At 39.8% G+C, this 21944-nt stretch overlaps 1 long non-coding RNA gene across 1 annotated transcript; it reads right to left on the minus strand.

Moving 5' to 3' along the window:
- Window positions 1–461: 461 nt before the first annotated feature.
- Window positions 462–20595, minus strand: LOC109144001. The gene is made up of 3 exons (XR_002044474.1): window positions 20536–20595; window positions 11945–11990; window positions 462–1066 (listed from the first exon to the last, which is right to left on the minus strand). It is a non-coding gene; the product is annotated as an uncharacterized LOC109144001 (long non-coding RNA).
- Window positions 20596–21944: the final 1349 nt, after the last annotated feature.

Below are 21944 nucleotides of genomic sequence, written 5' to 3' on the forward strand. Positions count from 1 at the left end.
CTCGGTATTCACCTATGTCACTCTTTCAACACAGATACGGTGTCTCAAATAGTCCTGTATTTAGGTTTTGTGAAAGGAAACAGAATCACACCTCTGCTTTAGTATTGCTTCTTTATATACATTTCTTTTTTGTAACATTCATAATTTAGTGGTATATTTCCCTTGTCTTAACTTCCATTATTTTGAAGTATTACCTTTAGAATTTATTTTATTTGTTACCTTGTTAATCCTGTTTCATCATTTCTTTCTTACAACTCACCGTTTTTCTCCTTGGAAAAGGTTTGAAATTTCCAAACACACACACATTTTAGTGCAGCGAAAGCAGTGGCAGACTTCTTGATTACTTGCCTGAATGGTGTCAGCAAAGAAAAAACAGATGTCAGAGGCACAGCTTTTAAAGGCCAAACAGGCCAAATTAAAGGAAAATGAAAAGATGTTAGGTAAATTCACTCATTCTTCAAACAAACTCATATTCCCTACCTAGGTTTTTTTTAAAAATTGCCATTCCTCTAACTAAAATATTCCAGAGTGTTTATGGTCTGCCAGATGATTGGAGTGTAACAAATGTAATTTTGCAAGCTTGTAAAATATCCTGACATTGCCTTAAAGAAACCACAATAAACTCTCTGGTCAGATTGCTTTATTTCCATTTCTGTGCCTTATTAAACCAGTATGCAGAAGATGTAACAGCAAAACAAGAAGGATAATCTGTTGCAACACTAGAAATAACTGAAAATAGCTAAAAAGTTAATTCTGTTGTAGGCGACAGTCCATTAAAACCCAGTGTATACCCCTTTAAGTCTTGCTACAAGCCAGATCCTTATCTCAGATGCAGGCAGAGCGCCCATTTACTTCAATAGGAGCCGCGCATGCATATTCTGAAGCAGAATTTGGTCTGGTGTATTCATTAAGGGCTTCTGAACTCAAGATGTTACTTTGACGTTCCAGAAGAGGCCTGTAGTATAGATAAGTTTCTGTCGATTCTCAGGGAAGCTCCCTCTGTAGCTGTTTCAGGACAAGTCCCAACACTGAGCCTGCTGGTGTTCCCCTCCAGCGTGACATGCACCTACAGAATAATGAAGACATTGAACTCCTTGATTGACAGAGCCTTATAGAAATGATACACAGTAAAGAACAATTATTGCAACATCGTGGCAAACCCCATCTTGGATTGAAATTCCCTTTTCATCTGCAAGCTGAGGAGCATGCCAGGATTATAAATTAATTATAAATGGCTATTGCAGGTACACAAACACGCAGCATGTTCTAGGAAGTTAAGTGCTATGGCTTCAGACTCAAGTGGCCCAGCAGTGCACCCACGCTCCTAGCAGCTGCCCAGATGTTCAGGCAGTGGCTGGAACTGTGGCAAGAGCTGCCTGCACCCCTCACCCACCTCCACCCACCCAAGGACAGGCTCTGTCATCGGGCAGATCACAGACATGACTGCCAGGTCCCCTCCAGCTTGGGGCCAACCCACAGCCTTTTTGTGGCTCATGAAAGTATTTGGCCTCAGGGACCCCATCAGTCACCTCATCTTCTCCTCCCAAGTCAGCCTTAGATGACCCTCCTGAGATGAGAAGGGATTAATCCCTAAGAGAGCATTTCCATAGAAACTGAAATACTGTCAAGGTTCAGGAACAAGTAAGAGGATGGAGCAATTTTCTGTGTTTGTCAACTTCGGCACAATTTGCACTGTTCTGATCAGTGCTGCTCTTATTCTCTAAAAAGAAGTGGGTTTTTGTCTCAGCAGAAGTACTAAACTTGTTCATGCCCTAATTTATGAAGCCTTTGCATTATCTGTCTTACATCTTTATCTGGGTTATCACATCACCTCTCTTCCTCTCTTCACCCTATTGCCCTGGATAAGGCAGATTTTTTTTTTTTACTTGGGAATTCTGTACAGGTTACGAATCTCAGACACCAGCACCAGCACAGTCTGAGCTGCCCCAGGACTCCTCTGGCACCAACAGACTGCAGTGGCTACAGACAAGGGAGTGCCACTGTTCCACCCCGGCACATCCACTTCAGCTGAAATCCATGGAGCACAACACCTGACCCCCAGAAGCTCCTGAGGAGCTGGCACATGGGCATCTTCCCCACCCTTCATACAAGGACAGGGAACTTCACAAGAAGAAAGACGTGGCAGCAGGAGCTGGGGACTTTCTAGTTTTGGAACATTTCTGGCAACTTTATGGTTTAAATCACCTGTTTTTAGAGGGAGAGCTGAAGGCCTGGGTCTCTCCTCCCACCCCTCTGTCCCTCAAGGAGGAGCAGAGCAAGTGGATGGAAGGTCCTGCTTCTCCTTGCACTCTGGGCCAGCAGAGTCACTGCTCCCATCTAACACACACTAGACCGAAAACCACACATTTAAAAGGGAGAGCAAACACACCATTCATAGTGCTCAGAAGCAGAACGAGCAGATCACATCTCCTTATCCTCCTCTGCTCACCACCTGTGAAGACACTGCAATGCAGATGACCCTGCTCATGCAGCACAAGAGCCTACCCCAGTCCCCAGCTGTATGGGTGAACCAACACAGCTCTCCAGGTTAAAACAACAAACACACGTTCTAGCTACACTGAGCCCCATCTCCATGAGATTATGCATCTATCTAGGAACGTGTTTCATCCCTGTGCCAGAGATTCACACTTTGCAGAGAGTAAAACAGCAGCAGTAGGATTTTTCCAATGCTAGATGCTGAATGACACAATAAAATAAAAATGATCTCTTTCATTTCCCATAGCACCTTCTCTTGGAGGGCCCGACACAAGGAGAATATGCCTTATTGCCCCTGTGTGTTTGTAATCCTGGAGATCAGCTATGCAGGGTTCAAATGACCCCACTAAGGCTAAACAAGAAGTTTATGATGGAGGCAGGAGGAAGACACAGTTCTGCAAACTCCTCTTCTGTCTTTTAGACCTAAGATTGCTCTTATTCTACGGTCCTGTGCTCCACAGATTCTGCTGCTCCTTGGCTGGAGAAAGGAAATAGCTATTTACATTTTTACACCATAACCCAGGCAGAGGCAATGAAACCTGACACCAGACTAATGTTTTAGCTGCCATTCAACAATGGATTCATTAAAACAAAACGACCCTGCAGATTTGGATTATAAACAAAGCAATTAACAATGACAAAAATTTGCAACCTATTAAAACTATTTTGGGAGCCAGGCCCTCAGTGGTATCTCAGAAGGTCATGCCAGCTGCTATCAGCCCAGCCTATGGCTCCTTGGCTCTGGTCAGTGTCAAATCCATCCCCCAGTGCCCACCTCAAAGCAGCCCTTGAGTCAATCCATGCATTTCCAGCTTCCAATTAATTAATTCGGCAGCTGGCTGATACCACACCCTCCTTCCCCGACCACACTAATTATGCTGGGCTCGGGGGAAAGAGGGGCTGCAGATGCTGTTGTACTCTTATTTCTGGCACACGCCTGGAATGCCGCGCTGGCTGACTCGTGCAGGGAATTGCTCCCATCCCAGGGCCGAGGATATTTCATCCAGCCCTGGGAAAGGTCAGGAGATGAAGCCCTGACACATGCAGACCTGGCAGGCATCTCTGTCCCACCCTCCAAAACCAAAGTACAAGGGAATTCACTGATTTTCCACAGTTCTGTTGCCTCTTTGCACCTCAGTCTAGGAGTTTGTGGGCTGACAATATTTCCCCAGAACCCTTTGGAGTGGGGTGGGAGCAGCTCCTGGCAAGTGACTCAGAAAAGCTGCCATCACCCAGGTGCACCCAAACAGGAAGTTTCTCTCAGGCAGTGATAGCAATCACAGCCAGGCCTGGGATTTTGCCCCAGATTGTTTTAAAGTGGTTTAAAACCAGGACTTTACATAGTGATGCCTGAACTGGGGCTCTGGCCAGTCTTTACTCATCACTTGCAGTTCTGTTGCTGGGAGTCACAGGTTCAATGTTGTTTATTTTTTTTTTTTTTCCCTACAACCTTTCGTCAAAATCTCGCTCCCTTGTAAGAGCTTTGGATACTCTTGATGTTTCACATATCACTTCGACTATGAAGTTACAGGTTATGATTCTTGCAAAACTCTGCTATAGACTCCCAGGTGCATATAATACAACTTGTATCATTGTATATAAAAAATATAACTTGTATCATTTTCTCCACTCTATAAATTATTAAGGATTCTATTGAAAACATTAGCACGCCAGTGACTTTTATTTTGATGTATTTTCAAAAGATGACAGTAGTTCTCTGAGGCTGGAAGTAATGATGGAATGGCAGTGTACTCCTTCCACAAAGAAAAGGCAAGTCAGCTCATAATAAAATGTAGTGTAATAGATAATAGAGATAATACAGCACATGCTTTTGTTTTAAGAAGTTTTGAATTTCTAGATAGCTCTTAATGCCCAAAAGTTCCTTATGTTTTAATCACAATACAAAAGTCTGTCTATTTACCTTAATTATTCATGTTGAGGTTTTCATGGTTCTTTGTGTTCCCATCATAAGAACTCATCCAGCATCAAAGTTTGGAAGGGGTTTTTTTAGCTCGTGTTCTGAATATATTACAGTTGGCACCATACCATAAAACACTTTGGCAGTCAAGCAAATAGCTTTAAATGAAACCCAGCATAATCGTGGGTTACTGAAATATGCTTCCTGTACACATCTGGAATTCCCCTAATTAGCAGAGTATTTTCTAATCTGCCCAAAATGTATCATGCCAAAACCATGATGCATTTTCTCAGTTGTCCACCTAGGACAGACAACCATTTCATTTCATCAGTTTTGGAAAGCCACCTGTAACATGAAGGGAAATTAATCACTCACTGTCTCTGAATTCACAATTTTTTTGTCCCATTGACTTAATATAGAGATTGGTTGGCCAAAAGTCTTTCACAGGGTAACCCAAAGCAATCACGATTGATAAATCAGTCTGTAGAGGAACCCTTAGATTATGCAGAGCTGCTTTGACAGCCAACACTACAAGCCCAGCATGCATCTTCACAGCCCATGACAGGAGAAGGTTTTTTGGGGTTTATTTTGTTTGGTTGCTTTTTTTGGGTTTTTTTAATCAATTGCATTTTGGAAAATGTAGTTCTGACCCCTACATACTTCCCATCAACAAGACCCTAAATGTGGGAGAGCTTACCAACACAGTCCTCTGCTGGTAAATGTGTGATAAATTCCTTTGTAAAAACTTTTATTAAAAAAAATACACTTTTCCACTTTTCCTTTCTGAGTACCACTGAAAATACTTGCTCTGAACACACTTGCTTTATTGATACCAGAGGAGACTTCAGCTTTAATATTAGATTATTTATATATTATTATTCAAGTTAATTAACAAAGATTATTCTGTACTTAATTACCCACTGTGGACCTAAGTTCTCAGGCAGAAGTAGCTGCAGCCTAAAAGCTTTCTGTGGTTTTCAGCACAGAAACTGGAAAAAAAAGCACAAACCACATGCCTTTGGTGGCCAATCATGCAGAATAAACAGCAGTAATGATAAACTCTGATTTCAAGGTAAGTGCAGTTCATAGGCTGGAATGTATTCAAATAAATCTTGCCATAAAATAAAAAAATGTTGAAGGTCAAAAACTATGTGCAGATAACTCACAAACAGCAAAAGAGACTGAAGAATACAATAAGATGTTCATTAGAAATAAATCACCTCCTTTATTGACTGGATACAAACCTTTTAATTAAACAGTTCGTAAGTCTTAAAAAAAAAAGAGAAACAGTGTGTGAAAATGAAGAGTTGAAAAAAATTTCTGCTATTGTGGTGAAATGCTACCAACATTTGATAACATAATCCATTCTGTAAAAATAGATTTACCTTCCTACAGTAATTTCCAGATTTTAAAACTGTGGACTAGTTTTTGAATGTGTTGACCTAGAGCATTAACTGAGATGATGCATAATCCAGTTGATTTTAGCACTGATTTATTGCCTCAATTATGGAGTTCTACATCAATCTAGAAATTAATATTTCAGCCTAAACACTGTTTCACATTCTGCACAATATAACTTGTCACCGTTAATCTCCAGCCTCGATGTTAAACATCTCCTTGCTACCAAACTGTAAGTACAACATGAACTTTATTTTCTGTACTGCTGGGAAGAATGATTGAAGACTGATCGAAAATCTTGATTTATCTTGTCTACAATTTTCAGTAGTGTGCAGTGATTTATATACCAGAGAAATTTCTTTGATTAGCTTACCATAATCTAGAAAGGCTAAATATTATAGGCATTAAAATTTCAACACAAATGTTATCTCTGCAGTAAGCACAATAGTGACATCTTATGCCTATCAATTCACATATTAACTGAAGTTCTGACACTTCTCAGTAGAGATTTACCTCCAGAGCTTTGAGGTTTGAGCAATCAATATATAACCTACTTTGATGCATTCCACACACCAAACTACATTAAAATAACATTAGGGCTTGCTTTAAGCTGACAACAGCCAGGAAATGCACAGTTAAAGTCAAAACTCAACCTTTAATTGATCCTTACGTAATTTCAGATCCTGTATCCTGTAAGCAACACATGATTTTGTGGGACAGTAACCAGCTAGAGCCTGATTTCAGTGCCCCAGTTCTCCAGGCTTTAGCTATGTTACATACCTGGTCCAACTGTGTTAAACTGTCTTCAGCAACTCTTTTATAAAGCATAAAGGAACGATATTCAGAGTCCTCTTGAACCACAGAGACATGCAACAGCTCTGTGTTTGCCTCCTTCCCTGACACAAGGTTCTGGGACCCCTCGCCCTCCTCCTGCTGCAGGTTCCTGAGCAGCCCAGCTCAGGATAGACTCTGGATACTTTTCCTTATAGCCACCAAAGAAAGACTGAGATTCATTCATTTAAGTGTCCTAATAAATACAGATGCCACCCTTGAAATGATCACAATGCATTGGAATGTCAGCCTTAAAGAACATTTGATTAGACATTCAAGGAATATACCTGTTTTAGCAAATACATGCCAATTCTATTTGAAATATGAAGTGGTTTTCTTTGTACAAAACTATTCTAGTGTTAGTTCCACCAATTCCACAGAATGGGGTGAAAACCTCTGTTTTCTCCCAAGAGACAGTTACCTGTGTAGGCTATTCATTCACAGTGCATCACCCAGAGATCACTCAGAGCTTTGCCATTTAACTCCTTCACATCAGGTGAACAAATAACCTGCTCTGTCATGACTTTAGGATTGTTCATAACCTTCAACTTTCAGATCTACAACCTGCCTAGGCAGTAATGCCAAAACTTACTGTGAGGTAAGAAACACACCTATAGAACATTACTGACAGAGGTAACACCTCTCCCAAGCACCAAGACGCTTTCCAAGCCAGACTCGTTACTCAGCCCAAAAGCACCTTTTGGGCAAGACTGAGAAAGTGTTCAGCAGAATAGTTATATTTATTTCACTGAAACAGAGGGAAAAGAAGACAAATGTAGAAAAAAGGACCACAGGAGATTGTAATGTCTGACATGTTTGGAGTCAATGATCTTTTCCAACCTAAATGATTCTATGTTTCTAATTCATGAAAATTAATTCACCCAGAAAAGCTGGGTTTGTCTGTTGTGAAAATGTCTGTAGTGTCATGTGTGTTTTCAACAGGTTATAACTGTCAGCTGGGATCTGCTAGAAGGCACCCAGTGTCAACCTGAGACTGTGTAAGAGCAATGGCTAGAAATAAGATTAACTCAGAAGGAATAAAGCAAAGATGATCTTATCCTCGGGCCTCAAAACCAACAGGGAAACAATATTGTAGAAACAATGAAGAAATCAAATTTGAAAGGCCAGTATATCCCACAGATGCTCCTAAATTGCTGCCTTAAAGTTAGATTAATAAAGTATTATTATTTATTCTATTACTTCTATGCTTCTTCTACTTAGATATCTGTGAGGCCAGATGAATTCTATGTAATTTGGTGAGATTGCAGCCCATAGTATTAAAGCTGAAAACCAGTCATTACAATGAATGTTCACACGGCAAAAATTTTTGCTACTGCATGCAGTAAGTTCATGCAGGATCACCTAATAAAACCTTTAATTTCTACAACAACAGAAAGAGATAACTTAGATAATGGATAAGATGGACATACAACAATTAGATAAACTGAAATAGTAATAGGAACTTTTTTAAAGGCTACAAATTCAGATTTATGTTCTTTTTACGATAACATGTAGTTTCTGGTTTCATACTCCACCTGTATTAACAGTTGGGGAAAATAAATAAGATTATGGATGCTTTTGGCCTGGGATTCCTCTGCTTGTGTAACTCAGACCTAATTGCAGGTCTGCACTGCAGTCCTGAAACTCTTTTGTACGGAGCATGCATAATCAGCAGACTTGGATGATTCTGCTAATACCACAGTTAAATGCCTTGAGCAAACACACTATTATAATTTTGCACCAATTTGAAAATATCCATTTAAATGTTAAATGAAGAGGAACTAATCAATAAAAACATGCATAGAGTCTCTGGGGAAGTACACTGGAAAAGACAACAATAATCTGCCATTAACATGCAAATAAAGACACAGCAGGAAACAGTGAGAGTATTGACTACCCTGCAATACCTTAGTAAGAATGTTTTACTAAAATTTGGGCCAAATTTAACTTTTATTTAAATAATTGTAAACACAGAGCAGCTAGATTTGACATAGGAGGAAAGGAAGAGCAGTTCCAAATTCTGGAGGCATGAGATAGCTAATGGTACTGCTGATTGGCCAGGCTGACCTTATGTGGCATTTGGGGTAAGGTGCTGTACAAACATTTTTAATTAGATTGCCTAAAGTGCTTAGCATCTGAGAGAGTATGCAAACCAAGTATGGAGTGAAAGGAAGTAATATAATGCACAATCAAAGGCTTGAACTGGCAAGACTGGCCAGTCTATTTAATTATTTTTTATGCTAACATAAACACTGCTATGCATCTCTAACCTTCTATTTAAGATAGTGAGCTAGCTCCCTGAAAGGTGAACATCAGAAATAGATATTAAAAAAGAGATTGAGTCACAAAGAACAGAGCGATATAGACCAGAATTCTTTGTATCAGAGAAGAGAAAATAAAATTATGGACACATAGGGAAATGGATGTGGCTGGCTTCAAAAGAAACTGAAGGAATCATAGGCAAGAATAGGCAGCCTGGTACTGACAGAGGTGTGAAAAGGTTGAATGAAAAGCCTGCATTTTTTTTTTTTTTTTTTAAGCAGGAAAGAATGAGCTTTTTGAAGAATAAAAAAGCTGGAAAGATAAGCAAGAAAGGTTTTTATAGCGGCTGCAACAAAGAAACAGGATGCACAACAAGAAAGCAAAACCCTCATAATAAGTAGAAAAGCAAACAGAAAAGCTCACAGTAATCAAGATACAGGAATAAAAGGGATTTATTTTGAGAACTAGGTTGCTAGATGATTTTATAACAGTTTATCCACAAATGCACAATTCATGAACCCTCTGTGCCACTGGGTAACACTTGGGTTCCCTCTTACACAACTCCGCTGCAACTCAGCTGCTGCCATGCTACTGCCACCAAAGTAAAAACAAAGAGCTCCTTCAGGAGTCACTCACTGTTAATCAATCGTCTTTTGCTCTGTGAAGATAGTAGCCTGGACCAGCCATATATTTCCAGAGAGCAGAAATTTTTAATTTAAAACAATGAGCATTTTTTCTGTACTTTGTGGTGCATCATCTTAGCTCTTGCTGGCAGTGATACAGTACTCCCACTGTAAGTCATGCTGTCATTGGAAAAGGGAAAAAACCTGCGGTGTTCTTCTCTGTGTTATCTCAAACATTGCTGCTTGCAGATTGGCATCTCTAGGCTGTCAAGACCTTACTCCTCTGCTCCTCTTGCTATATTCCTTATCTGCCTTGAATGGAGGCAGCTACACTTCAGTCCTTAACCACTGAGTGTCCTTTCCTGCAGTTCAGAACTTGCTCAGAGGAAGGTAAAATTTAAGTGAATGCCTGGAAAACTGAAGGAATGTCCTAGCACTGCTGTCATGCTGGAACAGACAAATTACCCCTGGAAGAGGCTGAATGCTCATTTAGCCAAGATGCTCCACCTGAGATTAACAACCTTTTGGAAAAGGGGCATTAATTCAATCACCTGCCTGGCTTCTTTTCCCCACTTGCAAAGGGACACAAAGATGCAAGTTAAATCATCAACATTTCTTTTCCAGAACTTCTTTGCCATCCTTTGGTGACAACTTATTTTCTTCAAGCACCAAGAGTTATCCTTGGGATTATGCTCCCAAGTATAGTAAGTAGTAATGTGAACAGTGTTAAAGAAAACCTAGAGGCTCCTAAATAATCCGTTCAGGGTAATCCTTGCCTGACTTTGTAACTATCTGACTTTTCTCTCTGCAGCCAGGTAACCCTGCTAGCAGATCTGGACATCAGTTAGTGCTGTAGTTCACTGCCTGCTGTAGCTCACTAACAAAAACCCAAGAAAATAGGTTGGCCCCTGCGTGAGAATGTAAAGCAAGTGAAGACTCCTTATTTTTTTACACATTTCTTTATAAAAGCTGGCATAGACTCCCTTATCATGCCATTAAACAAAACCTCTCTGGCTACACATTATTTTAGCACCATCACTTCATTTATCTGCTTGACGAATCTTACTTTAGATGCTCAGCCCATCTTATCCACCTGATCTCAGTGAAACATTTAAATTTAGCCTGAGGATAAAATATTGAATACTGTTCCTATTTATACACTTCTGTGACCAAACTAAGAAAGAAAAAAAAAAATCACCTGATGAATCAGAGGAAAGGAGCACTGGCATTGGCCCACACTCTGATCTCACTCACAGCCAACCTGCTGTGATTAATGAGCTGTGATATCATAGTCTGTGAGCAGGCATACATAAGTGGCAAGGAGAAGAATAGCACCAGACACCATCAGGCTGCTTCTGTCTAAATCTGGGAGGAGGAAAAAATAAAAATACAGGTTGTAGTACTGATTTCTTTAAAGGAAAAAGGAAATCCCTCATATATCAAGGCTCCTGGACTTGGAGAGATATGTTGTTGGGGTTTTTTTCCAATAAAGATATATAAAACCAGCCATTTCCCTGAAGTGCTGAAGATTTTTATGAAAGTGCTTTAAAATATTAGTGGTTACTGGAAAAACAAAGGGTATTTTTTAACCTGAAGAAGTCATTAAAATCTGACAGCTTTTGAAATTGCTTTGTGTCTTCCTTACAAACCGGCAAAAAGAATAGCCACAGTTTCTCAGAGAAAGATGCTTCACAGTCATTGAAAGCAAAAACTGATGTGTCAGGAGAGAAGGATATTTCAAGGTCAGGTCTGGTCAGAGGAGACTCATTTCTGTCTTTTATGATGACTTTCTTAATAATTTTCAAATATGGCATTCAGTACATATTGCTAAATTTTCACCTAGCCCTACTGGCCCTTGGAGTTTGCAAGAGACTAGGAAGAGAATAGAGAAATATTTTCCAGTTAAATTATTGGACAGGGATTCAGTACTGCATTTGTCCCTGGGTCTTCCCACAGATTTCCTAGGGCTGCTCTCAGCCACTTGGGAAACAAAGGGTTTGGACATTGATGATAGCTGGAAGGAATGCACCAAATATCCGGAAAAGAAGAGTTTGGAGGCTGGATTTGGGGAAGCGGTACCCTTGGCATACATCTCCCTCTGTCTCTCTCATTGAAGTAGAAGTGGAGAATAGGCAGGTTGGTAGGGTGATATCCATATATCCTTGGGGTCAGGCCCTGGCTAGGAATTAAGAGGAGGACTAAGGACTGGGCTGGTACAAAACGATCCCTTTCCAAAAACATAGTCGCAAACATCTGACAACCCATGAGTTAGGGGCTTCCTCCAGGTGTCCTGCAGGCTTTTTCACAGTCATTTTGGTGATCTTTCCCTAGAAAGAGACCAAACTCTGCTACAACAGAGGAATTCAAGTTGGAGAGGATCCCCTTGTGCAGGTGGGAGAAGCAGTCGTGCTCTTACCTCAGGTTTTACTTCCTAGGATTTTCCTTTTAGTAAATGCAGTCACCTGGAAAACATTACAGACTCAATGTGAATAAGAAAGGTCCCTTCTTGAAATCCAGAAAGCAGAAAAAAAAGTGTAATTAATATGGTAAGGCCATCCTTAAAATCTTACAAACTGTATCCAGTTATGCCAGTGAAGAAGACACAGACTTCCATGGAAGCATGTGGAAACAAAAGAATAAATTTAGTATGAGGGCCATCATTTTAATTCATATTAGAAAAACGATGGACTTACATTCCATATGCAAATTTAATATAAACATAATATAGCTACATGTAAGTCTAACAGACAGGTAATATCTTTCCTTAAAACTAACCAGCTTCCACAGATTGATTTTTACCATAGAGATTCCAGTTTATAGCACCATTTTTCTAAGTGATTCTCTGCACTAGAGTATAATTTAGATGATGAATCCCTCTCAATTACTGTCCATTAGAAGACAGGAAAACATTAAGTTCAAGTGAGTATTATGAGAATTATGGGTTACCCTTTAAGTGAAGAGATTGTAAGTGAAAATTAATTTTAACATGTCCATTTCTGATGTTGTGTAGCATGTTTTTGAGAAAAAAAGCTTCCCAATTACAAAATTGTTTTTCAAGTAAAAGCACCTTTCATTAAAGAAAAAACCACAGTGCAAGAGAGTAAAAGCATGTCGCTCAAACAGCAAATATTGCAAAGTATTTCACATGACCTCCCTACCTGATTTTAGATGGAGCCTGCACCACAAGACAGAGGATGGCTGGAATATGCTGCAGATGTTCTGAGCATGCAGATGTTAAAGGGCTGTGAGAAGGCACAAGTGATGTCCAGCACAAGAAACATACTGGTGCTGCACATGCACATTTTTGTATAGGTTGAAGTAGAAGCTGAAGGCCCTTACCTCAAAATATCAGAGCGATAAAGAGTAAAACTTTAAACCAACTCACCAAATTTCAAACTAAACTCTTCCCTGCGCAAATTCCATGCTTTTCACATGGACATGCCATGTATTTGCAGCAGTTCACTTTAGTTACCTATTTATCAAATTTGCTTACTCCATTCAGAAAGCCAACTTGAAAAATAGAACTTTTTCATATAACCTTGATACTGAGGCTAATTTAGAGACATAACATTACCATCCTGACTTTAGAAGGCATTTCCCTGATCTACTATTTCAAAATAAAGTTAGACAAACTTGAGTGTTCTTTCAGACCACTCTTTTTTTCATTGACAGTATATCCTAATATGAAACATCATGTGCTTACCCTTTGAAAATTACTTTGAAAATTCCTCAATATTATTAAAAAATAAAATCTTTCTCCCTCTGTAGAGACCCATGTGGAAACAAGACAAGATGAACATTTTGCATGACACGAACAATTGCTCTGCAGCTGCTGCCACAACCCTCAGGCTACACTAGAGTCATGGCCCACTTCCTTTCCCTATAGGGATCTTGTGGTTAATGTATCCATTTAGTTTACAGCTCAAGTATAAATCCTATTTTATGCCAACTTACTGAGAACTGCATAGCAGGTTGCTTTCTATCTGTGTGTCCTGCACACTCTCATACAATAAAATATTTGCCTTTAAGCCCTTTCTGACACTACATGAAATCCAAGGGATTTGTGTGGTGAAATCTTTGTCTTCATGGTGTGATTGACAAAACTGCTAGGGACAGGAAGACACCAGGTCCAGTTCTTTGCTCATTGTCTCTGGAGGAGTGACCTAGTCTGCCTATGGAGCAACTTTGTTAATAATCAGTAGTTAACATTCAACAGCTTTCAGAACTAATGCATAATACAAAATGTTCCTAGGAATACAATGCATATCTAAATACCATTTATGTCTAAATTCCTTCACAGATGTCCATGTGTACTCAGTCAGTCATCAATATTGTCTATGATTTGCATTCTTATGGCACCTGCACCTGCCATGTGGAGACCTTGACCAGGATTAGTTAAGCTTCTCCCACAGCACATCTGTGAGGATGGCAGAGCTCGCAGGAACTAGCACTGCATATAAAAGCATGTTACAGAAAAGGGAAAAGTCCTCATGCAGGGTGGAATACTGGCCTTTTCAAGGTCAAAAGATGTTTTGATTTCAGCTTAAATAGAAACAGGAATTGAGCTCATCTGCTTGCTTGTTTTTTTCTTTTAACCTATGAAACCAAGGGACCTTTCTACTCCTCCTCTCCTTTTGGCTGTACTCCAGCTCCTACACATGCAACAGGGATTGATAACAATAAAATATGCTAGTATTGAAAATCTGCCCATTATTAATAGGGCAGATGACTCATTACTCCTTCAATATGATGTTAACTCAGAATAAAGCCAGCCTTTTATTGCTATGGGGGTTTTGTTTGTTTACTTCAGAGCTCTGTTGCTCTTGCCAATGGTTTAGGTCCATAAGAAAGTGAGATCATTACAAGTGCTGCCACAGTGACACCGGTTTGACCCCTGTCCATTCCAGACAGTGACAGCTTTTCCATTCTTCTGAATTGGAGCAGGATCAACACCACTTTAAATCACTGGAAAGTTCCACACCCTCCTGTTGCCATTTCACAGCATCAGATTAGGACTGTGCAATCCTTTAAGGTTTTAATACACACATATGATGAATGTAAATTTCTTTCATATCTTCACGCAAAAGGTAGCAAATGCAAAGTCCAAAATGCTGCCACACAGCAGTCCAGGCTGGACACTTAGCAGGTACAAAGCCTTGTATTTCCCCCCTTCATGAATCCCAGTGTTCATTTAATGCATATTTTGAGTGAATGAAAAACCAGAGTATAAGGAGAGCAGAGATTGAGACCAAGAATACACTGGGATGGTGAAGACAAAGTCACAGCGGCCAAGTATTCATCAGTAGTTGACCATGAAATGATAACATCCTATCAAATTAGAACCAAAATATTAAGTTCTCAGATCTTGTGGTTGAAGCAGTTTCTTAGGATGTTTTTGTTCGATTGATCTCTGTTTACCAAGTCCCTTTACCTACCAGTGAATTTTGTGTGTGTTATGCTCTTTTTAGGGTTCTCCAAAACCAAAGACATCATGAAAGTTTGCCTCACAGAATATATTTTCACTCTTCAACAGAAAGAAGATACAGACATACCAAGATTTCCATTTAATAGCCTAAAGCTGAGCAGAGCAGGTACTTCTCTGGGACATAGGAAACCTACCTTTCTGAAGACAAAACTGGTGAGCAAACAGCAATCTGTCTCTGCTTTATGATAAAGCTGTTACTGCTTGTTATAGAAAAGCTTTGTCATTAAGTTAAAAATGAGAGGATACTTCCCAGGCTGTATCTGAAATGAAGCAGCTGAATATCTGGCAAAACCCATATATCATAAACTGTGCCTCTAAAACTGATATTCACTTCTCCTCCTTATATGTCAGAAACCTAAGAATTCCTTCCTTTCACCAAATTGCAGGAAACATCTCATCTCATTAATGCCACTTTTTCTTAGAATCTTTTAAATATGTATTTTTCATTAAAATTCTAATTTTTGATAAACTGAAAGCAAGATCTGGTGACAAAGAGGTTATAATTAATCTAGCAAGAGCAGTCAAAGAAATCCATGTAATTGAAAGCGAATGTATGAATGAGGAGACTAATGCTACAGAACTTCCAAAGCCTTTTCTGTGGAATTAATACTACAGAGACCCATAAAAGATTAATCAAGATAAGCAATCGATAACTTCTCAAGTGCTAATAAGCACTGCCATGTTCCATGATATGTTGAACAGTTTATCATGTTTAACCATATGAAGATTTATAGAAAATCCATTGTTAAAACCAAAGGATGAGGTAATGCACCACTTAGTAAATGAAGTGCAATTAAAATTTATGCTTGATATTACACATTCAAAAGATCTGTAAAAATCATTTTGATTTCCTCTTTTTAAAGGAACGAAATTAAGGTAGTAGTTGTACCTTTCAGTCAGTAGTCCTGAGAGAACAGTGAAGACAGCAATGGTATTCTTCAAGTTAATATCTGCTTTCAAGTGAAAGGTGATGAAATAGCCTTAAAAAATTGTTAAGCTCTCGTCTCACTTCATTTTACTCAGGGATCAAACTTTGCTTGAAAATTTTGAAAGTTAAATAGAATACCTATTAGAAACATAAAGGTCTCTGCTATCCATCAATCTGATAGATTTGCAGGTCAGATGAGTGAATTACTTAATGGCTAATTAATAGTCCATAAACTACAGGTCTTGACCTTGGGGTCACCATGACAGAACTCCACACTACAGCATATTATTAATTAAAACGATCAAATTATGTATTTAGTAATCAATTATTTAACATTATTAAGATCTCTCAAATGTATTGACATGATTTGTTATTTATTTATATGTCACTGGCCAGCAATATATTCTGACTAGCACGTCACAAGCATTCCTGGTGAACTTTGGACAGTTACAGAACAGGATGTATACTTTTCCTTTATAGGTACCTGTTTTTGTCTACTTCTAGTTTTGTTTGGGGCAATACTTTGTAAGTGAGAATCTCCTCCAAAGCTCAGCAAAAATTTTAATTTAAAAATCTTTATGGTCACAGATAAGTCATAGGAAAAAAAGTTAAGATCCTGCCTGCTTCCTTGATAAATTGCTAACTCTTAAAAGCCTTGTATCAAAACCAGTGACACTATGTACGTCACTTTGCCTTTGCAGTGTCCTGGACCATATATTTAAGCTTATACCTAGATGCTCAACTATGTACATACATATATATTTATACATACTAAACCATTGCTGTGTTCCAGTTACAGTCATTCCTAAAGCACAGATGATTCCTGTTTTCCTATGGCATGCAGATAATAATACAGGAGAGAAAATAAATAAACTAAACACTATCCCAAGAAGTGTACAAAATGACAATCAAGATTCAGCAAGCAAGAATCAAATTTTCAAAATACAGATGATTGTCACCTTGTAGGACAGACAGTCACTTCATTAGTAGAAGGTGGAAGCAGAACGAATGAGCTGAAGTGCTCCATGGACACATAAAAAACCTAGGATGAGGAGTGTATTGGTTTTTCTCAGCCTGGTTTTTGGTAGCAGCGGGGTCCTGTGAGAACCTCCTGGAAGTTTTCACCTTGTCCAGCAGAGCTAATCTCTGATGGCTCTGAAGATGGACATGCTGCTGGCCAAAACCAGGCCAATGAGAGAGGTTGGTAACACCTCTGTGATGGCATATTTAAGAAGAAAATCAAAACAAAGTCATGGGGAGGAGAAGGTGAGAACATGTCGGGAAAACCACAAAGCGACACCAAGGTCAGTGAAGAAGGAGGGGCAGGAGGTGCTCCAGGCAGCAGAGCCGAGGTTCCTCTGCGGGCCGTGGTGAGGACCGTGGTGCAGCAGCTGTGCCCCTGCAGCCCCTGGGTCTGGGGGATGCACAGATCCACCCTCAGCCCGCGGGGGAGGGGCCCACGCCGGAGCGGGTGGATGCCTGGAGGAGGCTGTGCTCCAGTGGGAGACCCGGTGGAGAGAGAGGGCCCTGCTTCCAGGCTGGAGCAGCCTGCCCTTGGAGCACTGCACCCCGTGGGAAGAGAGAGCCCCAACATAGCAGCTCTGGGAGGGCTGTGTGCCCGTGGGAGGGGCTCAGGCTGCAGCAGGGGCGGTGGGCTGCTGCTCCTGAGAGGGGACCCACGCCAGGGAAGTTCAGGAGAACTGTCTCCCATGGGAGGGACCCACGGCCTCGCAGGGGGAAGACTCCTGTTCCGGAGCAGCGGAAGGAAATCTCGGAGATGGACTGACCAAACCCCCCGTGCCCTGTCCCCCTGCGCTGTCGGTGGAAGGAGGGAGGGGCTGGGGAAAAAGGTGTTTTAAGGGCTTATTTTACTTCTCATTATCCTGCTCTGATTCTGTTAACAATAAATTCACTTTGTAACTTTAAGCTAAGCCTGTTTTGCCCTTGAAGTGTCTTTTTTTTCTCCCGGTCCTTATCTCAAGTCATGAAGCCTTTGTTAACTTTTTCTTTCTCTCCTCTGCCCAGCGGTGGCATAGGAGGGTGAGTGGCTCTCGTGGGTCCCTGGCGCTAGGTCAGTGCCAAACCAGGACAAGGAGGAATTGAATCCAAGGCCTGGAAACTCATGAGACTGCTTAGTGATTAGTGCTCATCCTGTCTCATAAGATAAACTCTTTTGTTTCATTGCTGCTGCTCACCAGGAGAAGCACATTCATGTGTCCAGATGTGCTTGCTTTGAATTGTCCTCAGAGGTACCTGCTCTTCTTATCTAACATGGAAACTGAACTTCTTAACTTCTGGTGTGCTAAATCACACCTAAATTAGATGCCTTAAATAAACAGCATGGGTTACCTCCCTCCATGGACAATAAATTATGCAGATAAATGCATCACTATAAATTATATCAGTATGATAGATACATACAACTGAGGGTGCGTAGTTCCTAATTAATTAACTGGCATATTCGTCTGCAATTAGCAAATAAGCTCTCAAATCTTGGCATGGGTACTGTAAATTGTATAAGGCATGGATGCGTAATTACAATGAAGCATGATTCTTTTTCATGATACTTTCTTCAGGAAAACATATTCACTCTAACCTATATTCACAAATTGCTCTGACTCACCCAAAATTACATTTTACAAAACAAGTATAGTGTTTAGAAGGCAATGGAAGGATTATTAAGGTTATATTAGAGACATACTTTGCTGGGACATCACTTTTATTACTAACATTAGCTGGTTGTTTTTAACCACCTTTGCTTCAGAGTGGTACAAATCATTTTGTACCACCTACAACTGAATATATAACACTCACTTTAGGACAAAAAGTGTTCCAGAGACATTTACAGCCAAGGGAAGTTTGCTTGTGAAGTGGGACCATCTTCTTCCGTTATATAAGTATGATGAGTGAAATATTCTGCAGTGCAGTGTGACATAGAAGTTCATGCCCATATCAGTAGACACTGACAGAGTTAGCCTTGGGTCTCCTAACAGCTGACTGGTAAAAAAAAAAAAAAAAGAAAAATTCCTGCTAAAAACTGTATGACTGTTCTGTTGATGGGCACAAAGCTGGTTAAACTGCCTCTGAAGCAGACTGCTCAAGTCAAGCCCGATATTTTTTGAAATACTCATTCTTAGCAGAACTTTCCTACATAGCCACCACAGTTTAAGCAAGGAATTATGTAAATTTTTAGTGCTCAAACACAATGCCAACACTTCCACTCTGAGCTTAAATTATTGCTGTTTATCTGCAAGTCACAGGTAACTGTGGGAGCCCATGATGCACCACCTTGCCGAAGTCACACCCAAGTACCATGCAACCAGTGGCACTAAAAAGACACCCAGTGCCATTAACATGTCATGCTGGATGTACAGCCTGCAGAGGAGACACTGCATCCAGAGCAAGAAGCATTGCCTATGGAAACCACGTTCCTTCCTGGCATCTCTAGGGCATAGGGTTCACTGTGTTTATAGTGAATGTCTTAATGTAATTTTATATTAAACGTTTCAGGGACTTTCACTTACCTTTCAGAATTAAAGATTAATCAATTCCATGACTGTGGAGATCTAAACAAAATGTATTGATCCCATTCATTTTTAAAAGCGAGACACTCTGCTGTATTTCAGTATGTCATATTTTAAGACAAACTTATTGATCGCATTTTGAGAACTCTTGATATTCCATTGGAATTTAAGATACAAGAGTAAGCATAAGATTATGATGATGTGTCCACGGAAGCCACGCTCTTTTGTATTGACACGTTTTTGTTTGCATTGGAGTCCACCCACTTCTCTTGTTACAAGCAGAGGCTCTACCTGAGAACCATTATCCTGCTGTTTTCCCTGGGACCACACATACATGTTGAAAGTACTCCTACGTGCAAGAAGATCCTAAAAACTGGGAGCACGCTTGCATGAGTTTCACGTTACGCCCACTCTTATACTACAAGCCTTCAGAAACCAGCTACTTTTCTGGGAGCAATTTCACTAAATTCAGTTACAACCTTTCACCTTTATAGCAGTTAAATTCTTCAGAGCAAGACCAGAACCTTTGTTTTGCTTCTTTGGTACTTAATGTTGGTACAGTTGGCTAACAGAGGATGAATTTAATGGAGCACCAATAGCTTATGGATTCCAGATATGACAGTGAGGGTGTCATAACACAGAAAGGTTAAGCAAGAAGGTGCACTGATCACATCTACAGGATCAAATCAGCAGTCTGGAGGCATTAAGCAATGAATCAACAATCATTGGTTCAATTTTCAAGATTTACATTTCTAAATGCTCAGCCTTGGAATGTTGATAAAGTAGCAAACAGAAAGTGAGTATGTTCACCAGTATCAGACATACTCCTACATGGCCCCATTTTCTTGGGTGTGTATTTCTGGATGAATGCACTGAAGTTGAGCCATAGAGTCCTATTGGTGTCCACAGAAGTCCAAATGCTACATACACACAGAGAAAGCATGCTATTCAGGTAGTATACACTGCAAAACACAGGAATACACTGGAAAAGAAGAAAGGAAGGAATCCTTTCTGGATGCCTCTCGGAACAGCCAGCTTCACAAGAGGATCTTAAAGAAGATGGCACATACCTTAAAACCACTGCTCTGTGCAGGCATTCCATGTGTTACTCTTCAGCATTACCAATGGAGTCTCTTCCACAAGTAATAGATATGTTATGTAAATACAAACACAAATAAATTCTAGTGCTCCAGGCAAAAAAGAGCTTATATTATAATATCATAAATTACGAAGACTGTAATTTCTACAGCCAATAACTTTTCAGAACAGAACTGTGCTGATAAATAGGTGTGATAAGACTGAGTAAGGCTTAGTTTCAGAGTGGAGAAAATCAGTTGATTTAAGTCAGTGGGATTATAGAAGTCAGGTAATACAGTGAAGGCCTCAAAAAGTCATCAGCTTTCTCCCAACACTTTTTTTAATCCTGAGAAGGAGCAATGTAAATGAAACCTGTGCAAGAGACAAAAAAATAATTCTCTGTGAGTTAGAAACAAAGAATCACAGAATATACTGAGTTGGAAGAGAACCCTCAGGATCATTGAGCCCAACTCCTGGCTGTGGGCAGGACACCCCAAGAATCTCAAAGATACCAAACACCAACACTTCTTTAAGCATCTTTACTCTCTAGCTACTTTTAAGAAATCAATACATTCTTCGCACAAGAAATCTCAGTCAGTGATTTTGTATTTATAAAATACAGAGAAGAATAGAAATTATGGGCTTTACTCTAGATCACTTCCTGAAATGTGGTGGTTTAAAAGACTAATTGAACATATCTACCACAAACAAACATACTTTGTAAAAACAAACAAAAATGCAGCCCTGTGTGCCTAGCTATGAGGGTTTCTCAAAAGGCATGCAGGTTCAAAGTAGAGTTGAGGCAAAATCAGGGGAAAATCAGGAAAATTTTTCCAAGATCCCAGAGTGTTGACAAAATGAGATTAGGATTCAATTTATTTCGGCTTTAATGGAAGACACAAATTGATTTAATCCATTTTTAAAAACAAAATGAAAAGTGCAGACTGTCACCCATTTTTCTCAAGAGGCAGTTTCCTTTATTCTAAACACCAATCTTTCTGTTCCTCTATCTGTGTTCCACCAGTAGCGACTGCTTGGTGCAATAAATGTCTTTTATAAATCTTTAGGAGAAGCAGAACTGATAAAAAACAGTGACATTTCTCAGGCTGCATTCTGAAGCTTTTAATTTGATTTTCTCTCAGACAATTTCCTCCACTCTAATTACCTCTCTCAGTCTCTTAGGTGACCTCCTCTACCATACCCTGAAAATTTGTCTCCCCACATTCTACAGATCCTGTAGTTTCTAAACCCTAACCCAAAAATGTCTATATTTTTATTATGTCATTAATCCTCAAGATCACTTCATAGTGCACCTGCTAGGTAAACTCTCTCTGGTGAAGCCCATTTAGCTCACAGAAAATATGACCCAATATGAATAATGTCATATTTCTTTTCCTTATTA

Source organism: Corvus cornix, chromosome 2 (assembly GCF_000738735.6).
Source record: "Corvus cornix cornix isolate S_Up_H32 chromosome 2, ASM73873v5, whole genome shotgun sequence".
Lineage (NCBI taxonomy): Eukaryota > Metazoa > Chordata > Aves > Passeriformes > Corvidae > Corvus > Corvus cornix.